Raw genomic sequence first — 11,818 nt, forward strand, 5'->3', positions numbered from 1 at the left:
AGCCAAATCCTTCTTTCCCAACTCGAGCAGTTGCTGTCTCATGTACCTCGAGCGAATCCCCATGACTAGAGTGTCCCAGATCTGCTCTTCCTCACAAACGCGGCCCATAGCCACTTTGTACCTGCACTTCTTGGCAAGTGTCCACAGATCCAGCAGGTAGTCATTGATTGTCTCTCCTGGCCACTGGCGACGTAAACCGAGTCAGTGCCTTGCTAGGACCTCTTTTTGTGACTTCAGGTACTTAGCCTTCAATGCCTTGATGGCAGCATCATATGTAGAGCAGACCTTGATGACTGCATATCCTTTTGTTCCTCCCTCAAAACGAGTGTGGACCTCCTGAGTTCATCGGTGTGGAAGACATCTCTGGTCACTTTCAGGTAGTCCTGGAAGCAGTCTATGTGAACTCCTCAGCCAAGTCTGGGGACAGGGGATCTATCAGTAGCATACATGGCTTGAGTAGCGCTTCTATCGTTAGGGAATAAGCTAATAAAATTGTAGCATGAATAAAAGCTCTCATGACTGGAGGGAGAACAAACACTTTTATTAGCATAATTATGGATCTCACAGTAGTCTTCAGAAGGGTTCTGGGTTTAGGCGGGAATCCAGGGTTATATGTATGTAGATGGGGGTGGAGCCAGCCGTCAGCACAATACCCTACCAGTGAATCCCAGTTTACTGCAAAGTGTTGCAACAAGAACTGCACATACCAAGGGTGGCATAGTTCACATAGTGGTTAATGCAACACTGTTACAGTGACCGGAACCGGGGTTCGAATCCCACTCTGCCTTTAAGGAGTTTGTACATTCTCCCCGTGTCTGTGTAGGTTTATTCCGGGTGCTCCGGTTTCCTCCCATCATTAAAAAAAAATGTACCAGGGATTATAGGTCAATTGGGTGGCACGGACTGGTGGGCTGAAAGGGCCTGTTACCGCACTGCATGTCTAAAATTAATTTTTTTTAAAATTCCATTTATGGCCTAACTAATGTTTTATAAAGTTGTAGCAAGACCTCCTTATTCTTATATTTTATGCCTCAGATAATGAAGGCCACCATCTTGAATGTCTTCTTCACTAGCTTATCTCCCTGTGCTGCCACTTCCAGCAATCTTTGGATTTGTACACCAAGCTCCCTTTGTTCATCAATATTCTCTTGGGTCGTACCATTTTTGTCTGTGCACTGCAGCCCAATGACTGAAGTGGGGTAACCTTGATTCAAGAATGGAAATGGCAAAGGTGGAAAAGTTTCTCATTTGTCCAGTAGATAAACTCCATTTCAACAGGAAGGCGAGGAGCAACTGTACATTGGGGAGAATGAGGGAAGTGTTGGGACATTGATGCAGTTTGGCAGGACACCAGTCTAAACAGAGACAATACTTTGGAACCATACAGGAAATGGAAAAGAGGTGCAACGATGTATTGTGACTCAGATCAATAAACCCACCCACTGACTCGGAAATATTTGCCCAGTTGCAGCAAGCTGACAATATCAGATCTGTTTCATCAACTATCTTCAGACTCAAAGCTGAGGCATTCCTTGGGAGACAATCATACTTGACTACTAGAAAATGTCCATAATTGATTAATAATGGAAGTGTAAGGATGTAACCAAAAGAAATAATCATTGATATTTTCCAAAGCAGAATATATTATAAAATAGTATTCACATCATTCAGCCTCTTTGGAAGTTGGATCAGAAGCTTACGTTTCTCTTGTATAGCTCTGATAGTTTCTGCATCAAATGCACTTAGAACAATGTTATTCCTCATATCATCTTTGCTTAAATTGTTTAAATTCCAGGAGGAAAAATTAGGTCACATTGTTCTGAAGTGTGCCTGTTGTTAGGCACATCCATCCATCCATCCCATCCAGGTTTTAACAGCATTGCAGCACCATGATACAAAAGGGGCCTCTCTGTGCAGGTCCCTGCCAGATGCAGGAACCTTCATATATATATAATATGTATTCTCACCAGATCTCCTTTATGCAGATATGAAGCTTTAAAGGATGTGCCAATGACTTCTGCAAAAATCTTCAAATCATGGTGTAAAAAAGTTTGACATATGAAAGTGCTCTTCAAATGACTAGTTTTGGTCATTTAGACTGGTCAATTATCAGAAATGGCTTATTTCAATGTGATCTTGTAAACTCCTAAACACACACAAATTGGAACTAAAAACATGTAAGATGAAACAATTTTTCTTTATGCAGCTAAGTATTTTGTTAATCAAGCATTAGGCAATGAACCAATAATGACAGCTGGTAGTTATTATTCAGGTCCCTGTGTAAACTCAAACTGAAAGGAAAAAACGTTTCTGACCTATTGCTACACGATCTTCATAAATGTCAATTTCCCCAATCTGTACACAAGTCATCGTCACAGGGTCTTATCTTACACTGGCTTTAGGCCTTAAATGTGAGAACGGTAATGACATTTCTGTCTGAACTCTGGCAGGATTGATAGGATTACAGAAACAGCAATAATCTCTGAACCAACATAAAGAACCAAAAATATATAGTCACCGACTCTTAAAGGAACCAAATATAAACCCAGACTAACATAAAGTAAAATGAAAAAGATATGAAACAAGAGCAGGTCATCTGCGCCACGATCCACTTCATTTATCCCAGTCATTTCACTATTAGAATGGATTTTTACCTTCCTTCTATTTGGAAGGGGTGTGGCAGTATCTGTATACCTATAGCTGCAGATAAGACTGCCATACCTCAACGAATGTGTCATATTCCCTCCTCAAATTATATGTGATTTTCTCTAGCGGATACAACTCTGTATTTCCATATTCCATCATGTAATATCTAGTTGGGAGTCGGACTTCCATGTGACCGCTATACATTTCCTGCCTTCGCATGTTGAATTTGGTACTTAGTTTAAAACTCATGTCCATAATGTTTCCCAGAAGGTATAATTCCGGATCCTGTGGACAATCCACCTTTGTAATTTTTTTTTTTTAAATGTCCCCCAGGTCCTTCTAGAAGGATCTCATTTTTGTACACAGCTAAAGATTCCAATCTCTACACCATACCTAAAGCACATTTCTGAAATTTGGATTTATGTAATTTTTGTGGTGTGAGGTACAGTTGATGGAAGAAATAATATTGCACTAACTAATCCTGGCACTAATGACTGCTATCATGCTGTCCCAACACAGGTCTGACCAGCACCACTCGTGGATTGTTGTGCCTGAGTCTATCTTCCACCTTTTCCTTGCCTTACGTAAGCCCGGCTTTGGGCCTTCACTTTGGAATAGGAGCTACGTCATAGAAATAAACTTGCGCATGTTCCCCCTTTGAATTAGAATCTCCATGACACTTCTGTGTATAAATAATTTTGGGAGATAAAATGTGGCAGGCTTTTTAGTGTAGGCCATATACAAACACTTCAAAACAGATCTCATTTAAAATACTAGAGTTCTGCTCAAGCCAGACAGAGCGGCTCCTGGGGGCCTTCGCAAAAACTTTGGGGAATGCCCAAGAGACTTCACTAATGGACTGTTGTTTTGAAGAGATCGGAGGAGTAATTCAGAGCTGCAGGCTGTCTGGACTGCAGCTTGCTGTTCTAAGATGGTCATGTGGTTTTACAAGCAGAGAGAGTCAAACAGGCTTTTTCTCTGAGGGAGAATTCTGCAGTTTTACAGTCAGTAGCAGCAGCTAGGACCAGAACAGGACAAGTTGGCAAGCTTGTGGAAAAACCCCATTTGGAAGACGGGTAGTGAGTGCTTAGTTCAGCCTGGTCAAAGTCTTGTGGTCCATACAAGACTGGCTGCCTAATGTTTCACTTGAAATAAGAGAAACAAAAAGGAACTCTGTGGTGACATGAAAGAAAGAGGTTATTATCTGGAAAACCCTGATGGGGCAACTTTCTTCAGCAAGTCACTGATGTGGCTGATTAAAAGGGATTCGTTGTGGGTATCCAGCGAACAACGAATCTCTCTCTCTGAAAACTGACAAGAACCTTCCTGAGCAGTAACCATTTACCTTTCAAGCACCAAAGCCTGGTGAACTTTATAAATGTTCAATTCTGTGTACAGTATGAGAATTGCTTGCAACCAGTAAACTTGGAGGAATGAGAAGTGAGAGTGGAGTGTGAATCAAAGAACTTTTCTAAACTTACACACACATTACATACACGTGTGCTTAGAATTAGAAGTGGGTTAAGTTAGGTTAATTAAGTTAATAGAGATAAGTAAAGTGTGATTCTGTTTTCATGTTTAAAGATAATAAAAAGCAACTTTTGTTTAAGTAACCAGTTGTCTTGGTGAATATTGCTTCTGAGTTTTGGGATCCTCTGGGGTTGTAACAAGAGGAAATTAATGAAGAGGTCCTGGGGGATAATGGAAAAGACAATTACATTTGTAAGTTTTAATGCAAATGGGATAAACGGGTTGATAAAGAGAAAAAGATTCTTGGCACCCCTAAAATAATGCAGGTAGATAATAACTTTTCCACCGGAGACCCACCTTACAAATCAATAAAATGGAAAGTTAAAAAGGGGTGGGTGGTCCAGGTGTGATGTCCTCCTTCAATTCCAGGGCCAAGAGAGTGGCTATCCTCACAGGGAAAAATGTTCCGGCAGTGGTCCGGGGTGTGGTTGCTCAACTGGCTGGGAGATTTGTGATGATGCACTGTCAAATATACTCTGAACTGTGGACACTTATGTATATGCCCCAAATTTCAATTATGAATAATTCATACAAAATCTATTTCTAAAGGTGACACCACAATTGGTTTATTTTTGGCATCTGCCCAATTGGAGGGTAGGATAGTACACGGCTCTGTTACTATCTGACCATTCACCCTTCCCTCTATTATTATAATGCCAGGTTAGCAGGCCACAATGTATAGATGGCGCTTTAACTTGTTACTGTTAGGAAAACCAGAATTTTCCCTCTTCATTCAAACTGATAATTTTTTTTGTGAGAAAAACCATCCCTCTACGACCAACAGTGTCCTATTATAGGACACATTAAAGGCTTATTTAAGGGGCCCAATTTATCTCCCCAAAACATATCTATAATCTGTCACACTTTCCCCCTACAAAGGAATTTTAACTCGAGTTTAAATTCAGTTATAACTAAACTGACGTTAAAATCACTAGAGATCACAATACACAATATTTAACATGTTGTAACAATGTAACTCAATGTTGAGAGCATATATTTCTATATATGATCAATTTTAACATCTTGACAATCTGCTATTACATTACTTGTACCTCTGATATGATTAATTTGCAGATTATATTCTTGCAATATTAAACTCCAGTTTAACAATCTTCTGTTTTTATTCTTCATTTTATTCAAAAGCACCAGAGGATTGTGGTCTGTGAATATCACAATTGGTTAATGAGAGGAACCAAGATATACATCAAAATTCTGCAGAGCAAATATGATAGACAACAGTTCCTTCCCAATAATGGAATAGTTCCTTTGATGAACATTGAATTTTTTTGAAAAGAAGGCAACTGATGGTTAATTTCATTATTTTTTTTGTAATAAAACTGCACCTGCAGCCCCCTCATTGGCACCCACTGCTAAAGTAAATGGTCTGTAAAAAACAGATTTTAAAACAGTGTAATGGCATAGCGTCTCCTTTACATTTTACAAACCTTTCTGACAAACTTTATTTCACACAAATTTCTCCCCTTTCTTCAAAAGGTTAGTTAAAGGAAGTTTCTTGTCAGGTTTCAGAGAGAGATTTGTTGTTCGCTGGACACCCACAACTGATCCCTTTTAATCAGCCACATTAGTGTCTTGCTGAAGAAATGTGCCCCATCAGGGTTTTCCAGATGATAACCTCTTTCTTTCAGATCACCATAGAGTTCCTTTTTATTTCTCTTATTTCAAGTGAAACATTAGGCACCCATTTCTCTCCTCTTGTATGAACCACAAGAGCTTTGACTAGGCTGAACTAAGCACTAACAACCCGTCTTCCAAATGGTTTTTTTCCACAAGCTTGCCAGCTTGTCCTGTTCCAGTCCCAGCTGTTGCTGCTGACAGTAAAACTGCAGAACTGATCTCTCTCTCTCTCTCTCTCTCTCTCTCTCTCTGAGAAAAGCCTGTTTAACCTCCTCTCTGCTTGGAAAAACCACATGACCTTCTTAGAACAGTAAACAGCACTCACAGACAGCCTGCAGTGCCGAACCTACTCTTTCACCTGTTGCTTTTCAAAACAATGATCCATTCATGAAGTCTCTTGTGCACTCTCCAAAGCTTTTGCAAAGGCTCTTAGAGCCAGACTGTCTAGCTTGAGCTAGATCTGGTTTGAACTGTTTGTATGAAACTACTCTAGAGCAGCAGGCTTGAAGGGCTAAATGGAGCTTTACCAGGATGGAGTGGCGTCTTTGATCTGAGTTTGGGGGGGGGGGGGGAACACGAAACCTGTGGGCTTCATTTCTTAATTATCCCCAATTTGGTCCCTCCCCAGTACCTCTGGGATTCATTTTTTGAAGAATCTCATCGGGTCTCTCCCCTCTGCACCCTCCTTATCTTTATATTATTTCTCCATAATTTTCTGAGGAATCTATTTTTTCCCTCTCTTATCTGCACATCTATCTTGCCCTCCCTCCTTTCCAATCTCTCTTCCACCCTATCTAGTCTTTGTTCCGTCACCCTTTCAGTTACATTATCTAACCTTGCTTTAATTTCATTCTGGCCCACCACCAATGTTTTTAATATTTTTTTTGCATTTTTGAATAGCTTCCGTAACATCCTTGGTGGTGGGTACCAATCTTTCTGTCTCCTTCCCCCACCATCCTGTCTCTTAGTTCTTCTTCTCTTTCTGTCTCTTCCTCATTACTGTCAAAAGTTGTCAGGCTAGTGCTGCCTGCACTTCCTGACCTCTCCTCTCTCTAAAGGGCCCCAGTGCCTCACCAGTCGCATTGTTCCCATCGTCCATCAGGCCTAATGCCTCTTTGCTCCGATGCCACCTCAACTGTGGACTCCTCAGCCCTCGCTCAGATCTTTTTTGTCCTGTACTTATCTTTTCTGTCAGTCCACCGCTTCCCCTCCGTCGCCTCTGCTTCCATAGGTGCTAATTGCTCCTGCTGTCCATGGGCCTCTGTCACCTCGCAATCCACGCTCACCGCCACATCTCAGGTCGCAACCTTCCCTGGTGTAAAGGTTAAAACCTTGTGTTTTTGCTTCTTAGTAATTTTGAGCCTATCCCTTTTAGTATTGTTTGTAGTGTTACCATAGTTACAATGATGTTATATGTCGTAATATCTGTGCAGACTCAGAGCTTGCTTTCTCATTCTTTGGAGGTAAGCTCTCGAAATATATTTCTTTGAATTCGTCTTAATAATTTATCATCTTAATTCGTCTTATTATCTTATATCGTTGTCTTTAAATATAGCCGAATGCTTTGTTTATTCATCATTACGAAAATCTTGATGCAAATGTTATGCAAAATGTTTATCTGTTTAAAGCTACATAAATCTGCATCTACAGAGTTTGGCTCATTGGAATGATAAGATAGTAATTTGGAATATCATCCTTAAGTTTCTTTGAAGATGACATGTTTTGAAATTAGGAAATACTAGTTGGAAAGTGTCATCTATACCTGGTCCCCTCGCATTTGAACCTTTTCAGGGCCCTCTTCTCTCACCTTCCTGGGTGAGTCCTCCTTTCTCAGGAAGTTCCGGGGCTCTGCTATTGCCACTGTCAATGTTCTAGTAGACCCAAGGCTGGCCTCTCCACCTCCACCATGCGGTGAGACTTTTCCTCCTTCTTTTGGTGTCTTTGTTCATTTTCCTCTATTTGTTTTTGGATTATTTTTATTTTCAGGGATCTTCTCTTATCCATCATTTATTCTCTTTTCCTTGGGGAGCTCTTGGTTTGCCTTACAAGCCCCTGATCACTATTTGTGTGTGTCTACAACTGGAGTTTAATCTGGACAAGTGTGAGGAATCGCCCTCAGGGAGGTTAAGTGGAAAGAGGATAAATACAGTTAATGGCAGGGCTTATAAAAACATTGATGTAAATTGGGATTTGGAGATTCAGGTCCATTGCTGGTTCAAAGTGGCCTCGCAAGTCAATAGGGTGGTAAAGAAGACATATGGAATGGTTGCCTTCATTGGTCAGGCCAACTAGTATAAAAGAAGGAAATTATGTTATAGCTACACCAACATTTGGTCATGCCACACTTGTATGAAATTCTGGTCACTCCATTACAGAAAGGATGTGGAGGCTTTGGAAAGGGCACATAAAAAAATTATTAGGATGTCACTTGGATGATAAAGTACGAGCTACTCTCGAAAATTTACCCCTCCATAAAAATTCCCTAACCATTTTATTCAAATTCGAAAAAAATTTTTATCAAGTGAATACGGAATAGATTGAAATAAATATTGTATACGCGGAAAGATATTCATCTTAATTGTATTTATCCTTCCCATTAAATTAATAGGTAAATCTTCCCATTTAATCAAATCAGTTTTAATTTTTTTCATTAATGGAGCTTAATTTAATTTATATAAAGATTGATAATTAACATTCAAAATTATACCCAGATATTTAATTCGATCAGTCCACTTCAAATTAATAATATTCTTAAAAACTGAATAATCTCCTTCACTTACCGGTAATATTTCACTTTTTTCCCCAATAAACTTTATATCCAGAAAGACATCCATATTGTATTAAACATTCCTTCAAATGAAAAAGTGACTGAGCTGGATTTGTTAAATACACCAATACATCATCAGCAAATAAATTAATTTTATACTCCTCATCTAAAACTTTCATACCTTGTATCTGTGTATTTTGTCTCATCAACTGTGCTAAAGGTTCAATCACTAACGCAAACAAAGCTGGTGATAAAGGACAACCTTGACAAGCTGATCGAGTTAACTTAAAAGATTCCTAAATCAAACCATTTGTCAATACTCTAACTACCGGTTTACTATATAGAACCCTAATTCAACCAATAAAAGGACTAAACTTAAATTTCTCAAAAACTTTAAACAAAAAATTCCATTCAACTCTATCAAATGCTTTTTCTGCATCTAAGATATCACCATTGGGTGATCGATAGCGCTAGATAAATTAACGGAATGGTACAAACACGGGGGCTTACAGCTACCAACTTTAAGAATTATTAAAGAGCAGCACAATTAAGATACCTATCAGATTTTTATCAAACAAGGGAAAAACCAGATTGGACCAGATTAGAGCTAGATAAAATAGGGGAGAAGGTACCTGAACATGTACTATATAAGTGGGATGAAAATCTGGTGCAACATAGAAGTTCACCAGTACGGCACCATCTGCTCAACATTTGGAAGAAGATTCACGTAGAAAGGAAAAAAAACAAATGATCAACTACCAAAATTAATATTGACAAAAAATCAACTCATCCTTTTCACAATAGATAACCTTTCCTTTAGAGAATGGGAGAGAAAAGGGATCAAAAGAATAGAAAATTGTTTTTTGGGAAATAAATTATTATCTTTTGAACAAATGAAGGACAAATATGGTATAACTCATGGTACAATGTTTGCATACCACCAACTGAAAACCTACTTGAAGGACAAATTGGGAAGGAGGCTGAGGTTACCAGAAGGAAGCAGTTTTGAATATGTGATTACAGACACAATGATAATTAAAAGATTTATAACAAACATGTACATCAAACTGCAAGAGAAAGAGAATGAGGAAATAAGCTGTAAACCCAAACAAAAGTGGGAACAAGATCTAAACAAAGAATGAAACATTGGAAAAGCTGTGCTCCGGAACTATGAGAAAATCAATAAACACGAGGTTACGCATGATACAATATAATTGGTTACACAGGCTATACACCACGTCCCAAAAGTTAAATAAATAGGACCCAACAGTGTCAGATAGATGTTTTCGCTGCAAGAAGGAAACGGGAACAACAGTACATGCAATTTGGGCATGTGAGAAAGTGGAAACGTTTTGGGAAGATCTAAATCAGGTATTAAATAAAATCACAAAAAGCAACATACCAAAAAATCCAGAGATCTTTCTTCTAAGTAATATAAGAAGTAAAGAACTTGGCCTCGATTTGGATGGAGCACAAAAAAGATTTATTATGATAGCCTTAGCTATTGCAAAAAAATGTATTATGTCAACCTGGAAATCAGAAGAGAGCCTGAGAATACAGCAATGGTACACTGAAATGAATAAATGTATTCCATTGTAAAAAAGAACATATAGTTTAAGAAATAACATCACAGTATTCGAACAAATTTGGGAACCGTACATGGAACACAACAGAGAAGTCCTACCGCGGACCTCCATCACCTAAAATGACAGAATGAGAAGAAGACGAAATGAACTGACCCAGTGTGTTAAAGTAGATGACACAATTTTCTTGTTTATTTTCATTGTGTGATGACATTGTTTAATGGGTTTAATGTATTGTATATGTTGAACGTTTAGTGGGTGGGGAGGTGGGTGGGAAGGAGGGAGGGAAGGGAGGGGGAAAAGGGGAGAAAATGACACTGTGTATATTCAAGAGGGAAATGTTTATGTGTATTTTGGTCAATATGGTTCATAGTGTGAAAAATAAAAAAAATAAAAAAAAAATATTGTACTCTGTAACCTTGTATTTTGCATGAGGTTCAAAAGTTATTAGGGAGGTGACCTCGTCTACCCAACCCTAATTACTGCTCATTCCCACGAGCGTGACTCTAATAAATTCTCTGTGTGTTGAATTTTGTGGTTTCGTTGTACTTCTTGTACCTTGACAGGACTAAACTATAACAAGGTGAGGAAGAACTGCTTCTCCCAGAGTAGTGGACCTGTGGAATTCTGTTTAATTAAACAAAAGAGGTAACCTCATTAAATGTATTCAAGATAGATAGATTTTTGAATAGCAGGAGAATTAAGGGTAATGGAGAATAGGCAGGACAGTGGAGCAGAGTCCACACCAGATCAGCCATGATCTTATTGAATGGCAGAGTAGGCTCCACAGGCTACTCCTGCTTATTTCTTATGTCCACAGACATGAGCAGATAGATAATCATATTACTACTACCATAACTGTAGTCATATTTCCTCAGGTGGAATCACAGAAAAGATTATGGGAAGAAGGATGGGCAGTGGGGTTGAGTGGGAAAATGGATCAGCTCATGATAGAATGGTGGGGCAGATTGGATGGGCTGAATAGTCTATTTCTGCTTCTCAGTCTTAATGTTCAAGATTCAATTTGTCATGTTATAAAAAGTGTCATATTACACGAATTGCCTTTTGTCTGCTGTAAGGCAGATTCGCTGTCGGCAGAAATTGCCTGAAGTCAGAGAAAGAGAAGCAAAAGAGGGTTCCTTCAGAGTGGATTCACCTCCAGCATTCCTGTAGCCACACAGACTCCAGTCCAAATCATCAGCAGTCTGAGATCCAGATCTGAACCTCCAATACGATTAGGAATCCTTCAGTGCCCTCGGTACCCCCTTGCATCCCAGTTCCAATACCATTCAGCTATTTTCGAACCAATCTCCAGCTCAGTCCACAGCCTGGTGCAAGTCCCTTGATCACAGTCTCCAGAAGCCCGCAGGCTGTGTAAACAGCCCATCAACTATGAGTCCTTCAGCCGCAGTACCCCTCACTGGTCCGCCGATGTGGTCTCCGTCCCGTGGGTCATCTCCTCTGCTTCTCCTTCTCAGATGGGGGCAGTTTCCACTTTTTATTGTGCCCTGCGCGTCGACTTCTTCCCTGGACTCTATACCCTTTGAGGCTGTTGCTGATCATAGGTGCTGTATGAAGCCTGTATGGAGCTGACAACAGTTGCACTGGGTAGATGGACCCCATGGGAGTGCTGTGTTTCTGCTCCCTGTGGGTCTGC

This window comes from Narcine bancroftii, chromosome 14 (genome assembly GCF_036971445.1).
Source record: "Narcine bancroftii isolate sNarBan1 chromosome 14, sNarBan1.hap1, whole genome shotgun sequence".
NCBI classification, from domain to species: Eukaryota; Metazoa; Chordata; class Chondrichthyes; order Torpediniformes; family Narcinidae; genus Narcine; species Narcine bancroftii.